The sequence below is a fragment of the Phyllostomus hastatus genome, unplaced genomic scaffold (genome assembly GCF_019186645.2).
Source record: "Phyllostomus hastatus isolate PE091 unplaced genomic scaffold, TTU_PhHast_1.1 phas_contig_16, whole genome shotgun sequence".
Classification (NCBI taxonomy): domain Eukaryota; kingdom Metazoa; phylum Chordata; class Mammalia; order Chiroptera; family Phyllostomidae; genus Phyllostomus; species Phyllostomus hastatus.
In genome coordinates this window covers 20,961,985-20,975,787 of record NW_025333643.1, presented here as the reverse complement: position 1 = coordinate 20,975,787, position 13,803 = coordinate 20,961,985, and the positions used below count along the sequence as shown (strand labels likewise).

General features: G+C 38.8%; 1 protein-coding gene across 2 annotated transcripts in view; it reads left to right on the top strand.

Annotated features, from left to right (window-relative positions):
* The window catches only part of PRICKLE2 (prickle planar cell polarity protein 2), a 347,805-nt gene that overhangs the window by 173,968 nt on the left and 160,034 nt on the right, over positions 1 to 13,803 (top strand). Inside the window, exon 1 of one of the 2 annotated variants that reach the window (XM_045832343.1) lies at positions 13,067 to 13,283. The exons of the other annotated variant lie outside the window; for it this stretch is intronic. The gene's annotated coding sequence lies outside the window, so the exon portion shown is untranslated. Of the gene's footprint in view, positions 1 to 13,066; positions 13,284 to 13,803 lie in introns of those variants that run through there. 2 annotated transcript variants of the gene reach the window in all.

Sequence of the window (13,803 nt, the reverse complement as noted above, 5' to 3'; positions counted from 1 at the left end):
TTACTCTACAAGTAGATTTTTTCAGTGTTCCATTATTTTGAATTTTTAACTCCACAGTGAAGAACGTATGGTCAGTAGGGATAAGTGATACCTTTAGATGTAACTCATTTTATTGGGTTGTCCTAAAAGTCCATTATGTTTTTTCCATTCCATGGCTGTAGTAGTGCTTAGTTGTCTTAAATTAATTCAAAACAATTTTGTCAGACTGTACTGTGACAGCTGTCATATCAGCGTGCATTTTTAAAAAGTTATCAAAATTGGTGAATTTGTGTACAGCCCTTTTAATATTGAAGATTGAATAAAATTAGCAACATTTTCAGTGTATTAGGCTTTATTATTTTAAGAAAGGTAAAAACATGACTGGAACACAAAAAAAGATGCATGCATAGAAAAGATGTTGTGACTGATTGAATGTGTCAAAAGTGGTTTGTGAAGTTTCTTGGTACTATTGACATTTTTGCCAAATAATTCTTTGCTGTAGAGCTGTCTTATACACTGTAAGATGTTTAGCAGCACCCCTGGCCTCCACCCACTAGCAGCCAATAGTGGGTGATAGCTGACATATTCAAAACATCCAAATCAATAAAGTTATTGGTGAAAATAAAAAATCTGTCTTTTATTTTATGGGGAAAAAATATAATGTACCTTTTGGCCAACTCAATAGTTAACAGTTTCTATGTACTCCTTTATATGTGCTCATTATTTTCCCAGAGAAAAGTGTATTCTTGATATTTTCTTGTTGTCCCTCCATCAGAAGACAGAATATTGAATGGACAATGCTAATGGAAAGCACCCTTTTGCCAGCCTCCCAGAACAGGTCACCTAACTAGGAGACTAAACTTCAATCCCAGTAACTGGAAACCTCAAGTTTATGTCAAGATAGGAAGAACAGCAAGAGAGTCTAAAATGCAAGGAGCACAGAGATTTTTTTGCTGGTTGTTCATAGTAACTGATTAGTCACTTGACCCTGAGGGTTAAGTGACCCAGAAGACGTCACCATAACTTGAGAGTCATCATCATCCACGAGAGTGATCTCATGTAAGTAATTATTGAAATATAACAGTTCTTTGAATGCTAGAAAATTGTTCCAGGTCAGTTCACTCATAATGTGAATTTTGACAGTAGTATACAATACCTCTTCTATCCTTAGGTGGGGGTTAGGGTGGCAGTCTGTGGCCATTAATCAGTAGTGGTTTACTAAGTGTCTACAGTAGGCTTAACACTGTTATTGGCACTGTGAGAAATTCAACAGATCCTTTAAGAGATGACCACTGTCTTCTCAGTACTGACTTTTTTGGCAGTGGGTGGAGAAGTAGAAAAGAGAGCATATAATCATTCAGGAAATATTCCATGGTAGACAGCATAGTACTTTATCTACATGAGATGTCACAAAAGAAAAAGAGAGGATTTTAGGCAGCAGGATTAACATGAGAGAGTGTGGTGATTTGGGGGAAACTTGAAATGGCCTGGACTGGTCTTTGTGTACAGTGGTAAGAAGGGAGAAGTTTCGTGGAGGAGAATTTAGCTGGACCTTGGAGGATTGTGGGATCAAGTTTATATTAGTTTTCTATAGCTGCTTAACAAATTACCACTGCATCTGTGGGTTTGAAGCTCAGGCATGGTATGGCTGGCTTCTCTGCTCAGGTTCTTAGAAAGCTGCAGTCAACATGCTGGCCATCTGCATTCCCAGCTGTTCCTCTTTCTAGCTCATTCAGAATCCAGTCCCTTGTGGTAATGGGACTGAGGTTTCTGCATCCCTGCTGGTTATCAATTTTGGACCACACTCAGCTTATAAGGCAACTTTTAGGTCCTTGCCACATGGCCCCTCTGCCTTCAAAGCCAGTGACTGAGTCTCCCTCACATCAGATGCCCCTCACTCATTAAATGTGTCTCCAGGAAGACCCCAGCCTCTTCTAAGGGATAATGGGATTAGGTCAAGCAGACTGAGGAAAATCTCCTTATTTTAAGGTCAACCTCAGTTATATCTACAAATCCCTTCGCAGAAGCATGTATATTAGTGTTTGAAAAGTTGGAAGAATGTGTGTATAACCCCGGGCCGAGAATCTTGGAGATCATAGCAGAGTTCTGCCCACTACATAATTATATAGATGGCAACCAAATTAATTATCCAACTAATGGCTTCTAATGTGGATTGGACCTGCAGGCTAGAATTAGTCGGAGGCTCTTTTATTGTTTTTTTTTTTCCAGTGTGGAAAAGTATTTTATTTTATTTTATTTTATTTTATTTATTTTATTTTATTTTATTTATTTTATTGTTGTTGTTCAATTATAGTTGTCCCCATTTTCTCCCCATTACTCTCCCCTGCCCTACCCACCCCCTCATCTTCCACTTTGAGTCCTCCCCACCCCTTTCCCCCACCCCTGTTGCCTTTGTCCAGGGCTCTTTTAAAGGAAATGAGCGTCAGAGTGGCTGGGTGGTTATTTAGAATTTGAGAGGCCTGACTGACTGGCTGATTTCATGATACAGACCCAAGCCACCTCACTATGTTTCTTTCAGCTACTGGTCCTTTTCTTCTTTCACACATACTTTCAAGCTTTCCTATTAGTCTAGGTTTTCAAAGGGATGATTCTGCTGCTCAGGGGCATTTGGCACTATCTGGGGATACTTTTGGTTGTCAAAACTAGGGAGCTGCTAGTGGCATCTAGTGGGTAGAGGTTGAGGATGCTGCTAATACCCTACATGCACAGGACAGCCCATACAGCAAAGAATTATCCAGACCCCAGTGTCTGGTGCCCAGGTTGATTAGCTCTATGAAATATCTGCCCTTTCCCTCCTGGGTCTCTTTCAAGGCTTCATAACTTTACTCATACTGTAGCATCTGTCTGACTAAACTTCTCCCCTTACCATCTCCAAGATTCCTGCTCCTTCTTAAAGACTTGCTGCTAACATCGTGTTCTTGTGCTGCTTCAATTCACTCACTCCACTTCGAGCAATTTTTTTGTCCTAGACTACATTACTCAGTATTTTGTTTTATGCATGTATGTATAACATTGATCTCTCTCTCCCACCAGACTGTGATTCTCTCTTGTGTCTTTTTTATATCTGTGTCCCCAGAGCTTATTATCATAATGCTTGTATATAGTTGCTACTCAGTAAGTATAAGATGGACAGGTGCATGGAAAAACATACAAGCACATGAAAAGTTCCTAAAAGTAAATTATGATTAGTTCTTTGTTTACTCTCAGCCTTTCTTCTAAATTTCTCTCTTGACTTGGGTCCAGCAGTTGTACATATTGGCCAGAGTGACCCATACATGTAAGAAAGTGAGTCTTAGGAATATGGAAGCTGAACTGCCTCAGCTTGAATCCCATCCCTGCCACTTATACACTGGGATCCTAGAGGCAAGTTACTTACAGTAATTTGTCTATGCCTCTGAAAAAGTGGGTATCATCATAGTCCCTACTTCATTGCAAGGATTCATAGAGTTCATATAAAGGCAGAGTGGGAGAAAATTATATGACACTTGCTTCTTTTCCAAACTTCTGACTATTGAACTGCCAAGAAAACCAGAAGATGCAGATCGGCATGGCTAAAGGTGGCATACCTCTCCAAAGTAATATGCTTGAAAATATAGGACCAAAATTTTTTTCACAACCACCAAGAAAGGAGGTGTCAGCACTTAGATCCAGAGAATTAAAATTCTGATACCTCTCATATCCATACAAATTACCTTGTCTATAAATGCTCTCAAGAGCTTGAGAGTCATCAGTTTCCCCTATGAACTAACTGGAAAGTTTGCTTTTACAATCTGGCAGTGACCAATCTGAGATAATATAAATATTTCCATTCCTTTTTTTCTTCCCCAAATATAACTAAAAAATTATATTCAATCTTTAGGTACCATTCATCATTTTTTTAAAAACCACTTGATGATATAATAGACAAATAATGAATATATTAGTTTGATTTTAAGAAAACTTTAAAATACAAGTTCTGGGCCCTGTCCCAAACATAATGAATTTGAATTTTTATGGTTCAGGCATAGGAGTCTGCAGAAATGACAAAATCCCAGATGGTTCTAATGTAGACAGAGTCTGACAATGGAAAGTAATAGACTAGACACTACATAGTATTAGCAAGCAGACTGAGGATCCCAAATTTCCACACTAATAGAGATAATTGGCTGAATGTAAAAATGAAGAAATGGACAGAGTTGCACTTGGAGCCAAAAACCCAAGTACCATATTTTTGGACTGTAAGACGCACCTAGGTTTTACAGGAGGAAAATAAGAAAAAAAATTTTAAAGCAAAAAAGGTGGTAAAATATTTAAAAACATAAATAACATAATATTTTACCAATGTAATTATGAACAGAACTCAACAGCAGCATTAACAACAATTATTCCTCCCAAATTTGGGTGGTGCATCTTATAGTCTGAAAAATACGGTACCCAAGTATAGAATAAAGTAGCTGTAGTCTAGTGAGAGACTGTGGAGCAGGGGAACCCCTAAACTTGAACAGGTTTTGGTCAGTGTGAATCAAATTTATACAACATTGAAATTACAATGACAGAAACAAGAAGGGCACAGACCCACTCTACCTTGCCATGGTTAAATCATACTTAAATGTTTTTCAGGGGGAAAGTACAATAACCCCTATATAATGGATTTAATTATCAAAATTTTGCTATATGTGCTTCATCATTTTTCCTTTAGCTTCAATTCCCTCTCTCATTTCCACCTTCATTGCTCTCTTCTTTTCTTTTTTCCTTCCTAAGTATTTTAAAGCTAATCTCAGACATCATGTTACTTTAGCCTTACATTCCTAAACATGTTTCTCTGAAAAGCATGGAGGTTTTCTTACATGACCATATCTCACCTACAGCACTGACAATAATTCCTTGTTCTAATTTAATTAGTGTGTCATGTTTTGAGTGGCTGGTATGTCAAGGGTTTGAAACCATGTCCCATGGGGAACGGTTAACAACAGTAGGTTGATGGAAGACAAGGCTCAGGTTTTTGAAGGCTATCAAGTATAAGAGTTGGCTGGACTGGTTCTCTGTGATCCATTTTGGTGGCATGTTGGCTGCATCTCAATGGAAGGAGAACTTGCTCTAGGAGCCGGCTGTCAATAACACAATAATCCCTATATAATGGCTTTGAACCGAGAAGCCTCAGCAATGTCCTCTCCTGGAAGGGTGGAGTGTAAATCACAGCAGAATGGTTTATTTCACTCATTTCATGAATATTTATCCAGAGATCACTATGTCAGGTGCTGCAAATGGCTGTGATGAAGTCAGATTCCACTCCTTCCCTCATGGAGCTTCTGGTCCATAGCACTGTTTTCCACAATGTAAGGTGGTTTGGGTGGTACAGAGTCCATTTGCTAACCAACATGAGTTACACATAGTTTTTGGTGGGAAAATGGAGACAACTGTATTAGAACAATAAAAAAATGATAAAAGAATAAAAAAATAAAATGCACTGGATTTCAAAGAATTAGCAGGAAAAAAGAAGGTAAAATATTTCATTAATAATCTCTTTATGTTGATTACACGTTGGGATGTTAATATTTTTAATATATTTGGCTAAATAAAATATATTATTAGAGTTAAATAAATAAATAAAAGTATCTTTTCAGTTTTATAGACTTTGTAAGTACGTAAGTACAGCAGGAAATCTCACTGGGGGGCTAGAGGTGCCACTTCTACACAACTTGATCCTCTCCTTTTTTACTAGAGAAAGAGCAACATCATGGTCATGGCCATTGGCAGACCACAGTTCCTAGGTAAGGATTTTTTAAGTAATTCATTAAACATCTTTATAAAAACAAGCTAACAAGACAATATTTAATACAGGAGTAATAATCAAAATGACACTACAGATGGCTTTAACTTTTTTTTATCAGTTGTTGTTTTTGTATTTGCTTAGAGTAAAATCACTCTTAGGTTTACAGTTTAATGAATTTTTACAAATGTATAGCCCCAATCTTTCTCCTGCTACTCAATTCCACCTCCCATCTCAGGCCTTGCCTATGACTGATCTGCCTTCTTTTCCTATAATTTTGTCTTTTCTGGAGTGTCATGTAATGGAATTATATAAGTATAATATGTAGCCTTTCAGCCTGGCTTCTTAGCATAATATTGTATATTTGAGATTCATCCATCTTGTTGCTTACATTCATTTTTAATTGCTGAGTAGTATTCCATTGTTTGGATTTATCACAATTTGTTTATTCATGATTAATAACATAAGGCATATTCCATATGACAAATCATGAACATGGTATTTAGCAAATGCCTATTTGTTAGAAATCCTGAAGGTGTTCTGCAAATGAATGTGTCTTGGAGGAAAAAAGTAATCTAACCACTTTATGCATCAAAGAATTGTCTGTGGTGGGTCATCTTTTAATTTTTTTTACCCAAATCTTTAACAGGTTATTTGATTGAAATATAAATAGGCTCCCTGTCATCTTAACTCAGAACATACCTTTTGGGGCCTCAAGGTAAACCTGGTATTCTCCAGAACATCCTATTCATAATCTCTGAGTCATTCATTCATTTCCTCTCCTTTCTTCCTCCTTCCTTCTCATCCTCCTTATCTTTCTTCTCATCCTCATTCTCATATTCTCTTTCCCTCTTTCTCTCTCACACTCCCTTCTCCCTAATATTTCATTGGAATTTATGTCACTGAATCAATTAAGCTATTTTTCAAAGAGTTGGTTTTCCATAAAATTCACTTTGCAGTTAGCATGATAGAAGATCTGGCATATTAGTCAAATGCTACAATTTGTTCTTTGTGTCTGAATCAGGTTGAAGTTGGGCTTCCTGCTTATCTCTTGTCCATTTATACTGTTCCATCCTTTGCAGTGAATGAGCTCGAATTCTTTGTGATTCGACTAGGTGATGGTTGTGAGTGTTCGTAGACTGGGTGTGGAAATGCTTAACAGGGACATTCCCTATCTCCTTAGTTACTGTTACAGAGTCCCCAGGATATAAAGTATCTGTATGAAAATAAATGAGGGCTTTTCTTTTCCTTTCTTTGGCTATTGATATCTGTACCATATAATAGAGTAAAGTGATAAAAATCTTTGTCCTTTCTTAAATAACACGTTAATTGGTGTTCTATGTATTTATTCATTTTGTATTTCTGAAATATATTCACTTTATAGACATTTCTGTCACCCAGTACATTCTAAACCCTCAAGCATTCTCAAATGATGTATGTTTAATATAACCTTCTGTGTGTCTGGGGGTGGGGGGATGTACTTTGGAGCTAAAGAGATCAGAATCTATGGTTTTCTTTATTTAGCCAGTTTGCTGCAAAATACAAAGGCTGCTAAAGTATTTGAGTGCATATCTTAAAAGCTCATCAGAAATATTCTAAGCTATAGATTTTTCTTCTCTCTCAGCAACATTTCAGATATGGAGGCTCTCCTCAGTTGCCCCTGCTAGAGTTGCTGAATTTAAAATGCCACAGGAAGAAAGAAAGATCTGTTCTGTTTGCTCATCTGTGGAACGAGGGGGTTGGACTAGATGGAAGATGTCAGATTCATAGCACTTAATGCTGTCACTCCTTCTCTATCCATGTGACAAACATCACTAATCCACCACAGCCTGCTTTCTGCCATGATGTAGCCTTAGACTTGTCAAATCAGCACTCTGGGAAGCCACTACTAATCAGCCTATTCACCCAAGAGATGAAATCTACTTGCCGTTCTGAAACACCATGATGTTTAATCTCTAGTGCACACTTAAGATGGCTTGTAAAGGTTAGATCACCATTGCACAGTGAGAGGAAGAATGTTGGAAGGCAAGTGAAGAGGATTTCAGATTGCTACAGTTTGTGATGCTTGATGGCAGGCACTGTGTTTTATTCATGTTTGTTCATGTTTATCCAGCCTATAAGGCAAACCCTTTTGCATGGTAGACATTAGACGAATGTTTGTGAAATGATACATGAAGGAATGAGTGGAAAGCATGTTCTTGGCCAACTCTCTCCTAATACTGCACAGTTCAGAGTTTCTTCCAATGGGCAGGCCTGACCCTTGCCATTATTGAAGTTCATCTACTTTTGTCCAGGCCATTCCTGCAGATGGACTTGATCACTTTGTGTTCTTGTGTGCTGTGCTTGGGAGAGCCCAGCAACTTGGAATCATTGATTGGACTTTATGAATTTCTTCCCCATCCATCATCTCACTCATTCATAAATCTATTGAGCAATACTGAGAGGGCCCATCTTTCCATCTTTTCTTTCCTTGGTTAGACTGAATTCTTTTAACTTGATTTGTGTTTGGGAATCTGAAGGCTCAATGATATAGGTAGGAATTTTCTCACAGTTTTAGGACTTAACACTAGAGATAATCACATATTTGATACTTAACATATTGTTCATTATGTTAAGTATCATTTGATACTTAACATATTGTTCATATTGTTCATAGTGTTCATTAGTAACTGGGGGTTGGGGGGGACTGTATTTTAAGTTCCTTTAGGAAAAGGACCAGATCTAATTACTATTTACATTTTGATAACATGATAATATAATTTTTTTCAGGGTAGATACATTCCATATTCATCAAGGTAGTTTTATGGAAACAGATTAACATCTCTATCTTCTTCAGTTTTTACAAGAAAATTGCCTTTTAAAACAGAAGGCATTTTTCCACAAAGCACTGCATTTCATCTAATAATAATACTAGTTATCCATTGTGAAAATCAATTTCTAGGCCAAGCCTTCTGCTTAATGATATATATCACTAAACCTCAAACTAACCCCCCAGACTGGTGATATGAATTTCATTTTACAGATGAGATGAATGAAATTTAGAGAAGCTGCTTAACTTGGCCAAAATCAGTAAGACAGTAAGTGTTGGTGCTGGAATTTAAAGCCAGGCCTAACTCTAATGTTTCTTCCCTGGAGATACCAGCTCTCTCAGTGCTGATGTTACCTCCTCTGGGAAGCCTTCCCTGTGGTCCCACCTCTCCTGCAAGGCTGGTTGAGATGTTCTGCTTCTGTTTTTTCATAGCAGTTTATATTCCCTTATTATGATACTCTCCATTCTGTGATAGACTGTTTATCTGCTGCCTTCACTCCCAGAGTAAGATTCTCAAGGACAGGGGCTTCAGTTTTTTTTTTGTTTGTTTTTCTCTCTCCTTTATTTTTTCCTGCCACTTTTGTTTGATGGCTGAATGAATACATCTTTCTCAGAAAATCTCTGCTACTTTGCCTTGGTACATGGGCACCCTATATAATGTACAGCTAGGCCTTCAAGAACCTAGTATATAGTTCAGAATTTATTATATAGGGTGGGACAAAAGTTGGTTTACATGGAAAATCATACAATAATTAATAAATAGTAATACAAGAATAAACTCTGTGTTTGACGTACTCACAACTGTAATCTGCTTTTGCCTCACCTGTATTTGGGGATGAAAGATTTTGGGAAATATTGTCCAGCTCTAAATGTGGAATGGAGAGTTGCCTGGCTTCTGTAGTACTAAGTGCTGTCTACTTACCTCTGTTACTGCATTATTGTTTCATGTTTCCTCACTTCACTTATCTTATTAACTATATGTTTATGAATAATTAACATATGCAGATATCCTTATGTTTACTTATACTGTTTGAGATGCCTTGTGCTTCTTAAATCTTAGGATTTATGAGTCTTATAAAATCTAGAAACTTCTCAGCTATTATACTTGCCTCAATTTCTCTATTCTCTCCCACTGGGACTCCTATTAGACATATGTTGGGCCATTACATTCCAGTCTCCATATCTATTAACCTTTCTTTCAAATTTTTCAACTTTTTATCCCTTTGAGCTTTATTTTGTGTAGTATCCTGAGATTCATATTTTTCTCTTCAGCAGTAACTAACCTTCTGTTTAACTTATCTATCAAATTTTTAATTTTAATGAATCTATGGGGAGAGATAGACATCATGTCTTGTTCTTATTTAGGGTCTCAATTCTAGCTTTAACATTTTTAATCATTTTAAACTTCATTTCATGGTCTTTTTCAGAAAGTTGCTTTATAAGCTTTGACTCTTATCCTCTGATCCTCATCCTTGTTGACTTGTGACTTGTCAGTTTCCTGGATGTTATTACTATATTGGGGGCTCATTTTCTGCAGGTCCCACTGTGGCCTGGGTTGTGGAATTGCTCTCCAGAGCAATTTTTCATTTACTTCTGTGAGGCATTCTTGGCATCTCACGAACAAGACCAGACCAATTTTTATATTAATTTTTCAGGTAGAGCTTTCTGATTCTGACTTGTTATTAGTACTCCAATCTCAAAGGAATAGATCTAAGGCAGGGGTGTCAAACTCATTTTCTCCAGGGGCCACATCAGCCTCACAGTTGCCTTCAAAGGGCCAAAATAATTTTAGGACTGTATAAATGTAACTACTCCTTAACTGGTAAAGAGTTTAAATTACATTTGGCCCTTGGAAGGCAACCACGAGGCTGATGTGACCCCCAATGAAAAAGAGTTTGACACCCCTGGTCTGAGGTCTCCAATTCTCAGCTTAAACTTTTTGCTTCTACTCAGAACACAGGTAGCAACAGACAAGTTATGTTCGGCTGGTTGGCAATTTTTCTAATCTGTGTGCCCTCAGTGAGTGTTCCTGGTTTTCTGAAGAGGTCTCGTACTTTCTGCCTCTCCTTGTCCCAACACCTTGTTTTCTCTCCTGCATGGGCATTAAAATCCTAGACTCTAGGAAACCAAGACAATATTATCCCCTGCTGCCAACCACCTTCCCCCTACCTCATAGCCACAGTGAGTTTACATGCTTACCATTCTTGTTTTCACTTCCTTCTTTAGTTCTACTACCTAGAAATTTTCCTTCCTTTATTATGAGTCAGCTAAGCACTTAAAATAATTTTTTTAGATTTTGTTTATCATATCTAGGTGCTTGAAAGGTTGGAATTTTCTGGCTTTCATCAGTTGCCATCTTGCCAGAACTAAGAGTTTATCATGGTAAAATATTCAAATAATACCCACGGATGTATGATGAAATTAAATTAGTCTCCTTCCCATCTTAGACCTGCCTAGTCTTCAAACCACCTTGCTAGATATAATAACCTTTACCATTTTTTAGGCATAGTTCTAGAAGCACGTATGCACATACAGCATACATTGCATATACAATACATGAAGACGTATTTATGTAACTGGGGAAACATTTTATGTTCTGTACTGCACTTTGCAATGTATTTTGGAGCTCATTGTTTATTAGTGTACTTAACTCTGCCTCTTTCTTTTCTTATGACTTTGTAATACTCCATGGAATGAACATACCATAAATTATTAACCATTTCCCCTACTTTTATTCTATCATTGTTTTCCATTATTTTGATATTATAAAATAACCTACCACAGACATTCCTGTAAATATGTCTTTGCTTGAGTATCGCTAAACATAATTCTCTTTATTTGTCTGTCTGTTCTCTTTCTTCTCCCCCACCCTGTGATGGTTAGTTTTATATGTCAGCTTGACTAGTCTAAAGGATGTGCAAAGAGCTGGTAAACATTATTTTGGGATATGTCTGTGAAGATGTTTCCAGAAGAGATTACATTTGAATCAGTAGATTTCCTGAAGACCATCCTCACCAACATGGATGGGCATTATCCAATCCATGAAGGGCCTGAATAGAACAAAAAGGTGAACAGGTGAAAGGGTCAATATGCTCTCTCTGCTTACACAGAGACATCCATATTCTCCTGCTCTGGACATTGGCACTTCTGGTTTTCAGGCTTTTGCTTTGTGCCTGGGATGTATACCACTGGCCTCTGATTCTCTGGACTTTGCACTTGTCCTGAATTATACCACCAGTTTTCTTGGCTCTCCAGTTTGCAGGCTACATACCATGGACTACACAGCCTCCAAAACCCCATAACCATGCAAGTCAATTCCTGTACTAAATCCCCTCATATATGTATTCTGTTGGTTCTGTTTCTCTGGAAAATCCTGACTAAAACATTCCCTAATCCCCACTATGAGTTCCTTGAGGTTGAGGACCTTGTCTGCCATTGGTGATTTCAGCACCATGCATGGGTTCTGGTGCTGAATTAGCACTTAATTAGTATCTGTTTCACAAATGATTGGGCACTCATTGAGAAGCTAAACCAGCAGTCAGACCAGCCCCAACCTTCAGCGAATGTAATTTGATTTCAGTAATAACAATAGCTATTGATTGAGCACCTTCTCTAGTCCAGAGATGAGCTAATGCAATCTTTACAACAACCCTGTGAAATAGGAGATTTCATGATCATGCTCTACAGACAAGGAAACTGAGGCACAAGTTATGGAGGCATGTTCCAACACAGTCTTGTCTAGAATGAACACCTGGCCTCTGGAATACTGCCTCTGAATTTACAATGGTGTTGTCACAGCCAACACAGGACATGTTTCATTCCTCATTTCCTCATTCATTCATTCATTCATTCAATCACCAAATATTTACTGAGAGCTCACCATGTTCCAGGCAGGGAGTGACACAGTGTGATGGTGGATGAAAACATCCCTGCTCTGATGGAATTTACAGTGTAAAGGGAGAGACAGTTAATGCAAAAAAGTGAAATTGTGGTAAGTGTTTGGAAGGGAGGAATAATGGGCAAGTTTAGAAGCTCTTCCCAGGAATAGAGGGTCTCCAGCATGTGTGATGAATTGGATAAACCTTGAAGGATGAGTAAGTTGGGGGAATTTGGATGGGAGGGATGAAGGCCAAGGGATTGGTATGTCTGTCTTCCTCATGTGGTCTGCACAGTATAATCTTGCTCTTCAGCCACTGCTAGCTCTCTGGACCTCTGCATTCAAGTGCCAGAGAGCCTGTGTCCTGCTTCTGAAAGGTGGCTGAATACCTGTCCGTGCTCCCATTCCCACTTCCCCACCCTCCAGCACCCACCATAAGCCCTTTCTAATTTTAAAGCAGTAGCTCCCTTGATTGAAATCTCAGTTTGGGAACAGGTCTAGGATTGGCCTGTGGCTCAGAATTTTCACCAATAAGCTGAGCGGTAGGTGGGGAGGTATCCCTTTAAGCAGCCTGGAGGCAGCCTGGAGAGCTTGGAGCTTCTCTCCCTAGGACCAAAAAGATTTTTCTGGATCCGGAGCTGTGCAGGGGCAGCAGCCACCGCCCAGGGAATGACACCCGCTTTGCACGGATCCCCCACAAGACTCCCTCTGGCTTTGGGCAGTTGTCCTCCCATGCCCCACGGAGCTTCTTAACAGCAGCGGCCCCTGGGTCTACGGCCCCTTCCTGGCTCCCCCCAGTTCCCTGGAGCAGAGGCGCCGCAGCGGCGAGCAATGCAAGGCTGAGCCGGGTAAGTGGCCCCCGTATCCCAGGAGCCTGGAGGAGGCGCTGGGGTGTATTGGCTCCTGATTTTCACCACTCTCGTGGGGGTGGGGTGGGGGAAGGGGGCCTTGAACTGGGAAACTAACCTGTGGGAGAGATGCTTCTTGCCACACAGACACTGGGGAGGCTGTGAGCTCTGGGAGGAGACCCAGACCTAGGGGTCATTTTGGTGAGTGTCTACCAGCTTTTGCTCGGCTTCTTTATTAATCAATAATAGTAATAATGATATAATCAGGAGAGAATAATATTGTCCTATTAAGATGACTTCAGAGGAAGCAGTGAAACTTCCCAGAACTTGCCTTTTGAAAGTCTTTATACATTTATATTTCCCTCACATATTTTAAATATGTGTTACTAATGAGCTACGTATCTCCCTTACACTATCAAAAATATTTTTAATGTCTTCAGGAAGGTCTACTTTAAAAATTATTTACTTCTCCTCACATTCCCTATGGCTTATCTTCCTGTAATTTTCCAAATGCATTCCT